Below are 14,623 nucleotides of genomic sequence, written 5' to 3'. Positions count from 1 at the left end.
TATTAGAATTTATATACATATATATTGTCATGCACCCCCTGACTTCAATGTTCAGTGCTGGATTTCAGATTTTCAACTATTTATAGGTTATGAAACCATGGGCGTAAATAACATCTCTGGAATGAGAGGGAGAGTAGGGAGCCTCTGACTGCACTTCTTGGGGCGGGGGTTGGGGGAAGCAGTTTACCTTTAGCAGGATAGGCAGACTATGCCATCAGCCAGCTATGCAGAGGAGTGACCCAAGGGGCTGACAGAGAGGCAGAATACTGCTTTATAAAATAATCATCGAGGCGCCTGGGTGGCTCAGTCGGTTAAGCGGTTAAGCGTTTGACTTCCGCTCAGGTCATGATCTCACAGTTTGTGGGTTTGAGCCCTGCACCCGGCTCTGTGGCTCTGTGCTGGCAGCTCGGAGCCTGGAGCCTGCTTTGGATTCTGTCTCCCTCTCTCTCTGCCCCTCCCTTCCTCGCGCTCTCTCTCTGTCCCTCAGAAATGAATAGAAGTAAAAAAACAAACAAAACAAAAAACTTAAAAAAACTCTCATCAGCTTGAAGAGATGCTATTACTTGGGTATGAGCATTATTTTTTATGCAAGGAAACTGGATTTCAAAAGAATTCTGTAATTGGCCCAGAAGACCAGCAGCTGCTAAAAGTCACAAGCAGACTTCAGATACAAGGTTTGTGGTTTGGTTTTTTCCTTTGAAATCCTCACTGCTTTCAGTCCACTGCTAACTAACCTAAGATTTTGAACACGCTTCTAGAACCACAGAGTCACCGAGGTGGATTTTGGCTTGCTGAGTATGCTTCCCTTATCTTTAGAAAATCTGTCTTGCAGTGAATGGTATTATCTGTGGCGGGGTTTACCTAAGGTCACATAGCTAGTTAGTAAGTAAGCTTTTCCTATGAAAAGCACATTTCCAGACAGTCTAAAGAGTTCCACACTTCTACACAGTCAAAGAAATATTATCTAGTTATAAAGTGTTATATTTGCTAGGGAGCATTACAGTTCAAATTAATTATTTATTGTTTATGAATTTTTCTAAGTTTAAAGTTACAAAAGATCTTCAGATTCGTTAGCCTCAGTGAGTCATTACAGGTAAATTACATAAAACATAAAAATGTAAAGATACAAGATAGAAAAAATTTTAATAGGTGAAGGAGTTTTGTGATATAAGGACTATAAAATATGAATTTTTTCTTCAAGGAAAAATGCACAGCAACTTAACAGAGATGAGAATATGTGCGTAGGTCCTCCTTTTCTAGCATAATTCTGACATATTCCTGTTTGTGAGCAGAATAGATAGATAACTTCTGTAAATGTCAGCTGCAGCCATGACTCATTATTGTTGCTTCGGTGGGATAGATATTACTGCTAGAGAAAAAAAGCCAGTATATTCATTAATCAATCTTAAACTTTAATTATACTATTTCAGAATTATCACTGTGCCTAAATTTCAGCCATAGTGATTAAGAAAGTAGTAGTATTTATTATTTATTATAATATTTTCCACTAATTTTTAAGATTAGAGTAGACCACATAAAGACTGTAATTAGCAGTATTTGTAAAAACGCACCAGAACGTCTCATTTGAGATCTAATTAAGACAATCCATAAGATAATTAATATAAAGTCACATTTTCGGTGAAAAAAAAGAGAGAAAAGAAAACCTTTCTCAGTTTGACATCTCAGAGCTGAAGCCATTTCAATCCTTTTCATCAAACAGCTTTTGGCTAATAAAGACAACATTAAAAAACATGAGGTTTCACATTTATCCCCTTCTGTCTTCTAAGGTCTTTATCATTATGCATCATGACTTCAATATCTAGAAACCACAGGATTGTTATAGTAAGAATGAAATAACTAGAACATCATTTTAGACACATGCTGAAATTTGTAAGCTCAGTCAAAATAGTTTTTGTGATAGGTGGCTACTTGAAATTCAGATTTCAATTGCTACTCAGCCACACTTCAAAACAGAACAACTTAAATCCATAAAATTATCGTTAAACAATATCATTTCAATACTCTCCAGCATAAATCATTGCATACTTAAAAGGGCTCTAGTAAACAAAAATTTAACAAATATTTCCACATCATATTTGGTGCAGCTCTGAATGTAGTTGAGTGTACCAATCCATGTACAACCGTGTTTCATAGATGAATCCTGAAGATAAACCAAAAACTTACCTTCTATATCAGCCTGGCCATAATATGGGTAGCGGATTGAAAATAAGCCCTCCCCCCCCCCAAAAAAAAAATTGTGCTGTCCAGTCCAGAGCAAAGAGCCCTGGAATAGAAATCAGGAAGAGTAGAGGTCTAGTTCTTGAAAATATTTAATTCCTGATATGAGAAAAGGAAAATTGCTTCAGTTCCCAAATCGGAGTGCTGAATGCCCCCACTTGTCAGATGAAGAAGACAAACTACCTCCCTCTGAAGTCCAAGTCCAAAGACTCTGTGATTTTTTTTCTTTTTCTTTTTTTTAAAGTGGTATGTATACAGGATTGTTTATTTAGCAAATATGCATAGCATTTAACTTTGTTTCAGGCACTGTTCTAAGCACTTCACTGGGCACTTTTGTTAGGACCCTGCTTTTTTCCAAACATCGTTTACTGAGATATAATTCATACAGCATCCAATTTACCCATTGGAAGTGTACAATTCCATGGCTTTTAGTGTATTCCTACAATTGTGCATCCATTGCCATACTCAGTTTTGCAACATTTTCAGCCTCAATAAGAAACCTGTGCACCTTGACCATCACTCCCTGTCCCCAATCTTCTCATCACTCCCAGCCTTACAAAACCACGAAACCACCTCTGTCTCTATAGATTTGACTATTCTGAACATTTCATGTAAATGGAATCATATATATGTGGCCCTCTGTGGCTGGCTTCTTTCACACAGAATCGTATTTTTAAGGTTTATCCATCTTGTAGAATATTTCAGTATCAACAAAAGTCAGACCTTTTCTATTACTGCATGATATTCCATTATATTGATATATCACCTATATTTATCTATTCATCAACTGATTGACACTTTTTTTTGGCTACAGTGAACAATGCTACTATGAATATTCATGTACAGACTTTTTTGTTTATATTTATTTTTATTTTGGGGGGGTATGTAACTAGGAATAGGTTTGCTGGGTCACCTGGTAACTCTGGTTAGCCTTTGAGGAAAAGCCAGACTTTTTTCCAAAGGGCATCATTGCATATTTCTACCATCAGTATACTAACCTCTGTATCTCCATCTCCTTGGCTGTCTTCTAGCCATCCTAAGTGGGTGTGAAGTGGCATATCTCACTGTGGTTTTTATTTGTTTCTCTGAGGGCTAATAATGTTGAATACCTTTCCATGTGCTTATTAGTCAATTAAAAATCTTCTTTAGAGAAATCTCTATTCAGATTCTATGTCCATTTAAAAAATGGGTTGTCTTTGGAGCGCCCGGGTGGCTCGGTGGGGTAAGTGTCCGACTTCAGCTCAGGCCGTGATCTCCTGGACAGTTCCAAGCCCCACATCAGGCTCTGCGAAGACAGCTCAGAACCTGAAGCCTGCTTCAGATTCTGGGTCTCCTCTCTCTGCTCCTGACATGCTCACGCTGTCTCTTTCTCTCTCAACAATAAAAATAAAATAAAACATTTAAAAAATTGCTTTGTCTTTTTTTTTAATTGAGTGGTAAGTGTTCATTATGTATCATAGCTATAAGTCTCTTGTCAAATACATGATTTGCAGAGATTTTCTCCCATTCTGTGGTTGTTTTGTCACTTTACTGATGGTGTCTTTTGAAGCACAAAGCTTTTAATTTTGGTGAAGTCCAGTTGATGTATTTTTTTGTTGCCTGTGCTTTTGCTATTGCGTTTAAGAAAACTTTGCCCAATCCTAGGCTCAAGTGAATTTGCAATTCTCAAGAATTACAATGCAATTCTCAGAATTTCATTTCTGATTTTAATAATTTGTGTCTTCTCTTTCCCCTGGTCAGCCTGGCTGGAGATTTGTACATTTTATCAATCTGTTCAAAGAACAAGACTTTGGTTTCCTTGACTTGATTTATTGTTTTCCTGTTTTCAATCCTTTAGTTTTGCTCTTTTACCATTCATCAGTTGGTGGACATTCGAGCTGTTTCCATACTTTGGCTATTGTTGATAGCCTTGCTGTAAACATTGGGGTACTTGTGCCCCTATGAATCAGCACTCATGTATCCTTTGGATAAATTCCCTGTAGTGCTGTTGCTGGGTCGTAGGGTAATTCTATTTTTAATTTTTTGAGGAACCTCCACACTGTTTTCCAGAGGGACTGCACCAGTTTGTTTTCCCACCACCAGGGCAAGAGGGTAATAATAATATATTAATATTAATTCATTGGGGTGCCTGGGTGCTCAGTCAGGTGCTTAAGCATCCTACTACGGCTCAGGTCATGATCTCATAGTTCCTGAGTTTGAGCCCTGCATCGGGCTCTGTACTGAACAGCTCAGAACCTGGAGCCTGCTTCGAATTCTGTGTTTCCCCCTCTCTCTGCATCTCCCCTGCTCTCTCTCTCTCTCTCTCTCCTCCTCTCAAAAATAAATAAACATTAAAAAATTAAAAAAATATATTAGTTCATTAATTGTGACAAAATGTACTATACTAATGTAAGATGTCAATGATAGGGTATGTATCATGATATGTATAGATGCCATACATATAAGGCATCTATATTTGTATAAATTGCTACAAAATTTGATACATAAATACTAAAAGTATATATAAGTTAGTTTTTATGTCATTGCGGAAACTCTAATATGATACGAAGGTCTGAGCACATATTCAGTGTTAAAAGGTTCTTATTCCAAGTTCTCAGCTACTTTTTATTTTGTTCTGCTTCATTAGGCTTGATTTTATCTTACTGTTTTCGTTTCCTAAGATGTAGGCTACGTCCTTTATTTTATATTTTAATTATTATTGACATATGTATTTAATGGTATGAATTTCCATCTAAGCACTCATTTTGCTGCACCTCACAAATACTAACTTGTATTTTCATTTTCACTTAGCTGAATACATTATATCATCCTCTTAAGACTTATTGTTTGATCCAGGTGTTTGAAGTATATTGTTTAGTCCTCAATTATTTTGGAATTTTGCCACTCTCTTTCTATTGATTTCTAGTCTAATTCCATTGTAGAGTAAGAACATACTTTTTATGATTTCCATTTTGCTAATTGGTTAAGGTGTGTTGCCAGGCCCAGAATCTCATCTTCTCTATATTGGTGAATATTGCATGCAAGCTTGAAAATAATGGGCTTGTTGTGTAGAATATTCTATAAATATCAATTAGATTAGAAATCACTGATAGTACTTTTTCGAGACCTCTGTATCCTTACTGATTTTCTGTCTGCTTGATCTTTGAATTATTGACGGGAGGTACTGAAGTCTCCAACTCTAGCAGTGGGATTATCTATTTCCCCTTTCAGTTCTATGGGTTTTTCTCTCATGTATTTTGACATTCAGCTATTAGGTACATAAACCCTTGAGACTGTTATATCTTTTCATAGCATTGACCACTTTATTCTTATGTAAAGCTCCTCCTTAATACTGATAATCTTTCTTGTTCTGAAGTATGATTTGTCTAAGATTAATATAGCCACTCCAGCTTTCTTTTGCTTAGTGAAAGAATGGTATATCTTTCTCTATCCCTTTACTTTTATCCGAGTCTTCAGAGTTTGTCTTTTTAGAACACATATATTTGAGTCTTGTTTTCCTATCTAGGCTAATGATCGTATTTTCATTGCTATAGCGTTGGATTGATATCTACCCTGTTTGTAATTGTTCTCCATTAACTGAATATTTATGTTTTGTTTTCTTCTCCCTTCTCTGGGCCTAATCGAGGATTTATATAATTCAGATTTATCTCTTCTCTTAGCATATCAATTATAATTTAAAATAACCTACTGGTTGGCATGATCATAGGTCGGCTAACATAAATACTCATTCTAATAACACTGTGCTGCTCTCTGTTTAGTGATGATACATTGTAACAAAATCTTCCCAGTCCCTCCTTCACATCCTTTGTGACATGGATGTCATTCATTTCACTTATCCATGTACTATAACCACCCAATACATTGTTACTTTTATCTCTTTAAACAGAAATGCACCTTTTAGATATATTAAGGATAATAAAAATGAAATTTTTTATTTTACCCTCATTTATTTCTTATTGACACACTTATTTTTCTCAGGTAGTTCCAACTCTCTTACATACATCCTTTTTTTTCTACTTGAAGAACTTTTAACATTTATTGAAAGAAGATCTCCTGGTGATGAATTCCCTCAGTTTGGTATATTTAAGAAAGTCTTTATTTCCCCATCAGTTTTTAAAAACAATTTCCCTGGATATAGAATTCTAAGTTGGTGGGGTGTTTCATTTCACTCTCTTCTTGTTTGCACCATTTCTGACAAGATGTCTGAATAACTTCTTATTCTTTTCCCTCTATACTTAAGATTCCTGTCTTCCCAGACTGCTTTCCAGACTTTTTCTCCTCTGGTATTTCAATCATATCTATGTTAGACATTTGTAAATCATTCTACAGGTCTTGAAATTTTTCTTCTCCCCTCCCAGCCCCCCATCTTTTTCCCTGTTTGCATTTATGTTTGAAAATTTTCTATTGACCTATCTTGCAGTTCTCTGATCCTTTCCTTGGCCCTGTCAGGACTACTGGTAAACCTGTAAAGGGTATCCTTCCTTTCTGTTCGTATGTTTGTTATTTCTACCATTTCCTTTTGATACTTTCTTAGAGTTTCCATTTCTCTGTATCATCATGCTGTGTATTACCTATTCTTACATGTTGTAACCTTCATAAATGTTTCTCTGGTGTTCCCCTCCAGCCCCACTGACCTCTGTTCTATTTCCTTGAATCCCTGTTGTCCCATTGACTACGTGTTTATTTTTGTTTTTGCTTTTCCTTCCTTAGTTGCAACAGAGAGGCTAAAGTGGGAGGAATAAAGAATAATGCTCTGCACAGTCCTTTACCCCAACAAGTAGGCCTTTGTTAAGAAGGATCCTGTGTGTTTTTCAAGGATTACTCTTTCCTTCCCCCTTCCCCCCCCCCCCCCGCCAGAGCCACGATGAACTTCTTGGACTTTCACCATGAGACCCTGGTATTGTTTCTGAAGGTAAAGCCCACATTACCTTGGCCCACAACCTGTGCCCACCAGGAGGGCACACACTGGTTCCCACCTGCTCCAGCAATTTATCAGAATCACCATTTAAGTTCTATTGGTTAATAGCTCTAGTGGCTTCTGCTCCAGGTAAGGTGATCTCAACTGAGCCTCTCTAGATGCTCTGTCTCTCCAGATTTTGGGGTGGTTATTCACACTGCAACTCCATTTCTTTGATGGACTCATGAAAAGTCATTGTCCGGGTCTTTCTTAGCACGGAGTGATAATTTCTAAGAACTTTACATGTTGGACCTGAGACCAGAAATATCACTAATGATTTTATTTAAAAAAAAAAAAACCCAAGAACTTTAAAGATTAAAGTGTCTGGGAGAAAGACAAAGAGAAAAAGAGAATGAGATTCCTTTAAAGACTAATGCACTTTAAAGACTAGGACATTTTAGGTTTAATTATGAATATTTATAGCTATTATTAAGTAAGAGATGGTTAGCTTATAAAGAGTTACAGAGTTATATAATGAATAGAGGTATAGCAACAGAGATCTACATAGTAGAAGTCAAAGACAACTTGGGTAGATGAGACATCATGCAAAGAACCAGTTTTCATATTTTAGCTCTTTGTTGATATGATGGATATGTAATGTGATCCCTGATAATTTCTGCTTTCTGGTGTCCATATCTATTTGAAATCTCCTTATCAATGAAGGTGGAATCTATAACTTGATTCTAACCAAGATTATATGGTACAGGTGATGGGATTTTACTCCTATGATGTTATTACATTAGATAAGAATCTGTCTGAGCAGACTGTGAGAGCCTCTCAATGAAATTGAAGAAGCAAGGTGTCATGTTCTGAACTGCCTATGTTGAGGGACATGTGGCAGGAAACTGTGAGTGGCCTGTAGAGCTTAAGGCCACAATCTGCAAAAAGCCAGGGCCCTCAGTCATACATTGCCAAGAAAATGAATTCTGTCAATGTGTCATTCAGTTTGGAAGGCAGCTATGCTTGCCACTATACCACCAATGCCTGCTGAATGCCATTCATTTGGAAAGAGATTCTTCCCCAGTCAAGCCTCCAAATGAAAACGCACTCTGGCCATCACCTTGACTGCAGTCTTGTGAAACACTATGTAGAGCGTCCAGCTAAACTATGCTCGGACTCCTGACCCACAGAACCTGTGAGGTAATATGTATCATTTTAGACCACTAAGTTTGTGGCAATTTCTTACATGGCAGTAAAAAACCCATTGCAGGTGATAACAATGTTTATGGAATGATCTCTCTGATTCAGTTAGATCTTTATATTAAGAGGTTCTTGTTTAATTCAAAAGAGACCAGAAAATTATAATATATAGTGAAATTTATAGACTCCAAATGGAAATTTTATGTTTATGCTGTCAAAGACCCAGATGCCTTGTGGAATAATTGTTTTGTTTGACCCAGTATAATGGAAAGAGCACTGCTACAGGTTCTGAATAGATATGATTTATGATGGTTGCTACTGCTCCTTCCCAGATGTTTCCAGCTTTCTGAATTGCACGTCCTGACCTCTTTGTGAGTTAGCCATGGGATCATGTGATAAGCTCTGGGAAATTAGTTGACATTGTTCATTTTATGCTGAAGCACTTAATTCCTATTTCAAGATCTTCTGTTGTCTTAAAAGAAATGGTGACCTAGAGGGGTGCCTGGGTGGCTTAGTTGGTTGAATGTCTGACTCTTGATTTTGGCTCAGGTCAAGAACACAGAGGTGTGGGATTGAGCCCCACTTTGGGGCCCACTCTGATCATGGAGCCTGATTGGGATTCTCTCTCTCTCTTCCTCTGCCCCTCTCCCACACTCGTGATCTCTCTCTATATCTAAAATAAGAAAAGAAAAGTAATGATGAACTAGTGATGGTAGATGCTCCATCAGCCTGGATTCTTGACAAACTGGTGGGCAGACCCCTGCTATCAGCTCATGATAGACATACAGCATGAAAGAGAAATACACTTTCATCATGTTAAGTCACTGAAATTTTGGGTTTATTTTTTGCTGCAGCCTAACTTACTTATCCTAACTGATAGATGGTTCACACGTCTGCTTCACAATTTACTAGCTATGTGAAATTTAGCTAACGGCTCAACTTCTTTATTCTGTTTCCTTAGCTATACATTGGGGGGAATAATAGTATTTAGATTTTAGGGTTATTAAGACTAAATGAGATAAGATTAAAACAAAATTTTTTGGTTTATTTTTTGAGCAAAAACTTTATTTTTTAATGTTTATTTATTTTTGAGAGATAGAGAGAGACAGAGAGAGAGAGCACAAGCAGGGGAGGGCCAGAGAGAGAGAGGGGGAGACAAAGACTCTGAAGCAGGTTCCAGGCTCTGAGCTGTCAGCACAGAGCCTGACGTGGGGCTCGAACTCCTGAACTGCGAAATCATGACCTGAGCTGAAGTTAGATGCCCAACAGACTGAGCCACCCAGGTACCCCAATGAGATAAGATTTTTTTAAGTGGAATGGTGCAGATCTTGGTATGTAGTAGGGGTTCATTGCTGTAGTCACCATTCGAATCCTTTGATACCACTTTGTATATGACGTGGCTTTGCCTTTAAGCTCTATCTGGCCAAGACAAGAAGGGAAAGGATTCACAGAACACAGACTTCAGACCAGTAAGTCCAAAGTTACCTACAGAATAGTTCCTAAAGGCAATTTTAGCATATCGTCTCTTTGTATTCCAAGTGTCTGATTTTCATCACATTTTATAAGCAGTCCTGATTTGACTATTGAATTCCAAAGAAAGGAATGGGTGTGTGTATTTACTTTTATATTTTTTACTTAGTGTGGAAAATATTATATAACTATACTTACATACCAAAATTTGTATGAACAGATATTTATATTTATTTTTTCATAATTTTTAAAAAATATTTTTATTTATTTTTGAGATATAGAGAGACAGAGTATAAGCTGGAGAGAGGCAGAGAGAGAGAGGGAGACACAGAATCTGAAGCAGGCTCCAGGCTCTGAACTGTCAACACAGAGCCCGACACAGGGCTTGAACTCATGAACCACAAAATCATGACCTGAGCTGAAGTTGGACACTTAACTGACTGAGACACCCAGACACCCCAGAACAGATATTTATATTTAAATCCATCTCTAGGTTTACTCTTTTGAAAAATAAGGACCATGTTGTGACAAGGAAGGCAGGCTAAATAGTCAAGAAGCAGAAAGGGAACTGAAGCATCGTGGCTACTTTGAGGCAAAATTTTATTCTTTGAATGGTTCTGCATGCTTATATCTTTTAGACTGCATTATTTTCCTGATGTTACAAAGAGTATTGGCCAAGTGAGATTTGACATTTTACATACTCTTATGTAAGAAGTCTCAGCTGTGTTTACTTGCTAGAAAGGCAACAACATTTTCAGGCAATTTCTTAGGTCTTTAGTGTGAAAACAAAAGACAGAAGTGATCATACAAAATAAAAGTGATTATTAAATCAGGGCTCCTGGGTGGCTCAGTTGGTTAAGTGTCTGACTTCGGCTCAGGTCATGATCTCACGGTTCATGAGTTTGAGCCCCGCATCGGGCTCTGCACTGACAGCTGAGAGCTTATAGCCAGCTTCGGATTCTGGTTCTGCCTCTCTCTCTCTCTGCCCCTCTCCTGCTTGTGCACTCTCTCTCTCTCTCTCAAAAAAAAAAAAAACTTTAAAAAATTTTTAAAAAGTGATTATTAAGTCACCTGTGTGATAAATATTCATATTAAATTCTTTGAGTTTGAATTTAAGTTTGAAAAACAATGGAACTCTTCTAATTTATCACCAGATGTGTCACAAAGTATTTTCTATATTACCAGAAATTATGTGAAACCAGTGTCTGTGTATAGCTTTTCAGTATTTTTATATCCATTATTTTATTTGATATGGAAAACAGTCATGGGAGATAGGCAAGACAGTCATTCTTGCCATTTTATGGATGAAATTGATGACTAGCCCAACGGTCCAGTGAAAGTTAGCCCCTAAAGCCCTTGTTCTTCTCTCTCAAAGCTTGTATGTGGGTGGGGGAGGTCTTGGGGGGGCAACAGTAAACAGGGTGGGGTTGGGGATCAACCATCACTCAGGGCATGGATTTACCTTGGATTCTTTATTCAGCCCATCAGCCGTATCCTATCAGTTTCCACATTCTCATTTTTTTCCCAAATAAATTTTACCATGTAATCATTTTTATCTCACATCTGAGTTACACAGAAATGTAATGAAGTCCTTGAGTGAGTGTAAGCCCTGACTCTATGTTGACTTTGGTGTTAAAGCAGCTTGCAGAATTCTTAGGGCATATGCCTTGTTGTCAGAAAGACCTAGTAACTACAACTAACTGGATGTAAACATCAAGAAATGAAAATTTCTCTTTCTCGGTCTCATAGCATATTTGACATGATGTCACATAGTGTAACAGGCTGTTTCAAGAATTCAGTAAAATTCTAAGAGGGAAAGTGGTTAGTGTGGTACAGATACATAGTAAATGCTTAGAACATGTTATCATTGTTGCTTTATTATTGGTTATGATTACCTCTTATCTGATCGCCCCTCCCCCCACTTCCAGGTTTACTCTTCTTTAGTGCTTGTAGTCTATTCTTGATCTTGGTAAAGATAAATGAAAACTAACAAAATGAGAAAAGCAAAGGCTATTTATTGAGAGCTTGCTATAGCAAGGAAGTCAGTCATCACCACGGACATTTGGGCAGAGACTAGAGACAGGCAGAAGAGTGAGAAAGCTTTATAATGGAAAAATGAGGAAACATCAGGTATGCCCTGATTGTAGGCTTTTGGCATCAGGAAGCTGGAGACAAGCTAACTCTAAACAAGGCATCCTGTGGTTAGGGGAACATATTTAGTTTTGCCTGGTTGGCCCTAAGCTGGGAGTAGGGACATACAAATTAGAAAAACTGTCAGTTATTAATCAAGTCCTGGCCACTTTGGGCCAATTTTATAGAAGCTATTGTTTGAGTTTTGGGTTGTTACTGGGGATAGCAGTCTGTCTTTTTATAAGTATGACCTATAGCAGCCTAGGCTGTTTATTATACATAAGTGGTTGCTTTCCTGGGCAAGATGCTGCAGGTTGTGGGTCAGAATTTTATTTTTTGCATGTGGTCTGACCATTGTCCATTTGTAGATTTAGTATTTCACCTTTCTCTCATAGTGATGCATCTAAGACACAGATTGTAGAGTACGCTTCTCTGCTTAAAACCCTTCAATGGCTCCCTGTGTCTTCAGGACAGATTCAAAGGCTCTGGGAAGGGCACGCAAGGACCTCTGTGGTCCTCCTCCTTCCTGTGTTTCCAGCTCCATCGAAGACCACTTTTGCAAGGAAGCGGTGTTGTATCCTACAGCAAGGAGAAAACCATTGCACATGCTGTGCTGCTTGTCAGCTCTGCTCGTGGTTGTCCCTGCAGGGAACACCCTCCAGCCCATTGCTCTTGTCTTTCCCTTGACGTTCAGCTCAGCTCAGCCATCTTCTCCCACAGCCTTCACCCAAAGTCATTAGGCTCCTCATCTGCGCTCCTTGAACACTGTGTGCAAACTTATGCCTGACAATTTATCACATGATATTGCAATTCCATGTCCAAGTTTATCTCTCTCCCCTTCCAGACGACATGCTTCCTGAAGGTAAAAACTGCCTCATGTGTCCTCTTTCCCAGACCCTCACACACTTCCTGGCACGTGGCTGATGTACCGCACTGAATAAGAGGCAAGGATTAGGATCAACATTTTCATTTTCTGACTTCAGCCTGAGAGTTTTTTTTTTCAATATATCACATCTTATGAAAATGTGACATTAAAAATGAATGCTGGAAAATAAATTCAAGTGGTGGAGTGGAACCAAATGTGATTAAGACATTTCCAATCTGTCCTTTGTGACATTTTAGAAAATGTCTCTATTCTGAGGTTAAGTATCACTTGAGCAGTCCACAAACTGCAATTGGAAAGCAAAAGCTGTTCTTTGCCTGACAATCAAAAACAGATAAAGGGGTTCTTTCAGAAACATTTGATTGTGTCCAGGAATATAGATACTTGCCATTTTTCTGATTAAGACTTCAGTAGTGAGAGCCTGGGCACGTTGATGGAAGAGCCAACCTTCAGGCAAAGAGACAAAGCAAATCTTCTCAAAGGGAAAGACAGTGAGAAGGACCCTCCATTATACGGTGTGTTCTTGAAGGGGCCCTTCTCTGTGGAGGCCAGTCCTGCACAGACGTGAGGACTGCAGGACTGGAAACAGATTCACCGGGACCTTTGTCTCTAATTGGCTTCTGCTTTTCTTTCTCCCTTCTCCAGGTCACTTTTTTCTGCCAAATGTGGGTTACACTTGTTCTAAAACCATCGTCTGCATCTGTTTTGTTTCCACTCCTGTCCAACCACCCACAGTTCTTCATGCACACTTCCGGTCGTGGCGTTCACCTGCTCCAAATGTCAAAGCTCCTCATGGCCCACACTATAGGCCCTGTGTCTACAATTTACCTTTCCATTTCCAGGTCACTATATAGCTGGTGACTTACACTCCAGATAAATTCATCTATGTACTTTTTTAGAATGTATCTTGCATTGTCACCCGTGCGTGAAATTTCTCAACTTGAAATTTTCTGTGTGTCTATAAAGATTCACTGATCTCTCTATCCGAAAGTTGCCCAGACTTACCTGATGAAGGCAGGAAGGAGCTTATTAAAAATACAGATTTCTTGGGGTGCCTAGGTGGCTCAGGTGGTTAAGCACCTGACTCTTGATTTTGGCTCATGTCATGATCTCATGGTTCATGAGATCAAGCCCAGTGTTAGGCTCTGCACTGACAGCGTGGAGCCTGTTTGGGATTCTCTCTCACCCTCTTTCTGCACCTCCCCTGCATGTGCACTCTCTCTCTCTATACACAAACAAACAAACAAACAAACATTAAAAAAAAATACAGATTTCTTGTCCTGGAGGCACCTTTGGCATTTCTATAGCAAGTACTACAGAAGACGTTTTCTTAACATAGTTTTAGGAGTCATAGCGCTTAAAGTATCTGTCTTAATGTGACGTCAACATCTTATATATGCTTTTTTTACTTGGATTGAATGCTACAGATTCATAAAAATAGCAATGCTTCCTAATGGCATTTTTTCTAGACACTATATAAGAAAGCACAGTGTTCAAGATCAAAGACTAATTATTGCTTTTATTTGGATTTGTTAGGCTTTATGGAGATTGATGATAACATCCAAATATATAGTATTAGAATTTTGGATGCATCTAGAAGCTGCATTTTCAAGAGACACTCAAAGCAATTACTCTTTAGACTAAATTTTAGGAGTCATTGTTGGAAATTTTCCAACATTCCTCATAACTTTCTTTTGGTTGGCAGAACGTTACACTTGGATAATTATATCCATCAGTGGATTTTCAGTGACACAAGAGGCCATGTCTTGTATGCCTTTAATGTCCACAGAACTTTGCAAGGATGC

The 14,623-nt window shown here is 38.2% G+C and overlaps 1 long non-coding RNA gene across 1 annotated transcript in view; it reads left to right on the top strand.

Moving 5' to 3' along the window:
* Positions 1-14,623, top strand: part of LOC122231731 — a 179,918-nt gene that overhangs the window by 46,718 nt on the left and 118,577 nt on the right. The gene's annotated exons all lie outside the window — the stretch shown is intronic.

The sequence above is a fragment of the Panthera tigris genome, chromosome D2, assembly GCF_018350195.1.
Source record: "Panthera tigris isolate Pti1 chromosome D2, P.tigris_Pti1_mat1.1, whole genome shotgun sequence".
NCBI classification, from domain to species: Eukaryota; Metazoa; Chordata; class Mammalia; order Carnivora; family Felidae; genus Panthera; species Panthera tigris.
Note: the sequence above shows the minus strand (reverse complement) of the source record. Positions and strands in the feature narration are given on the sequence as shown.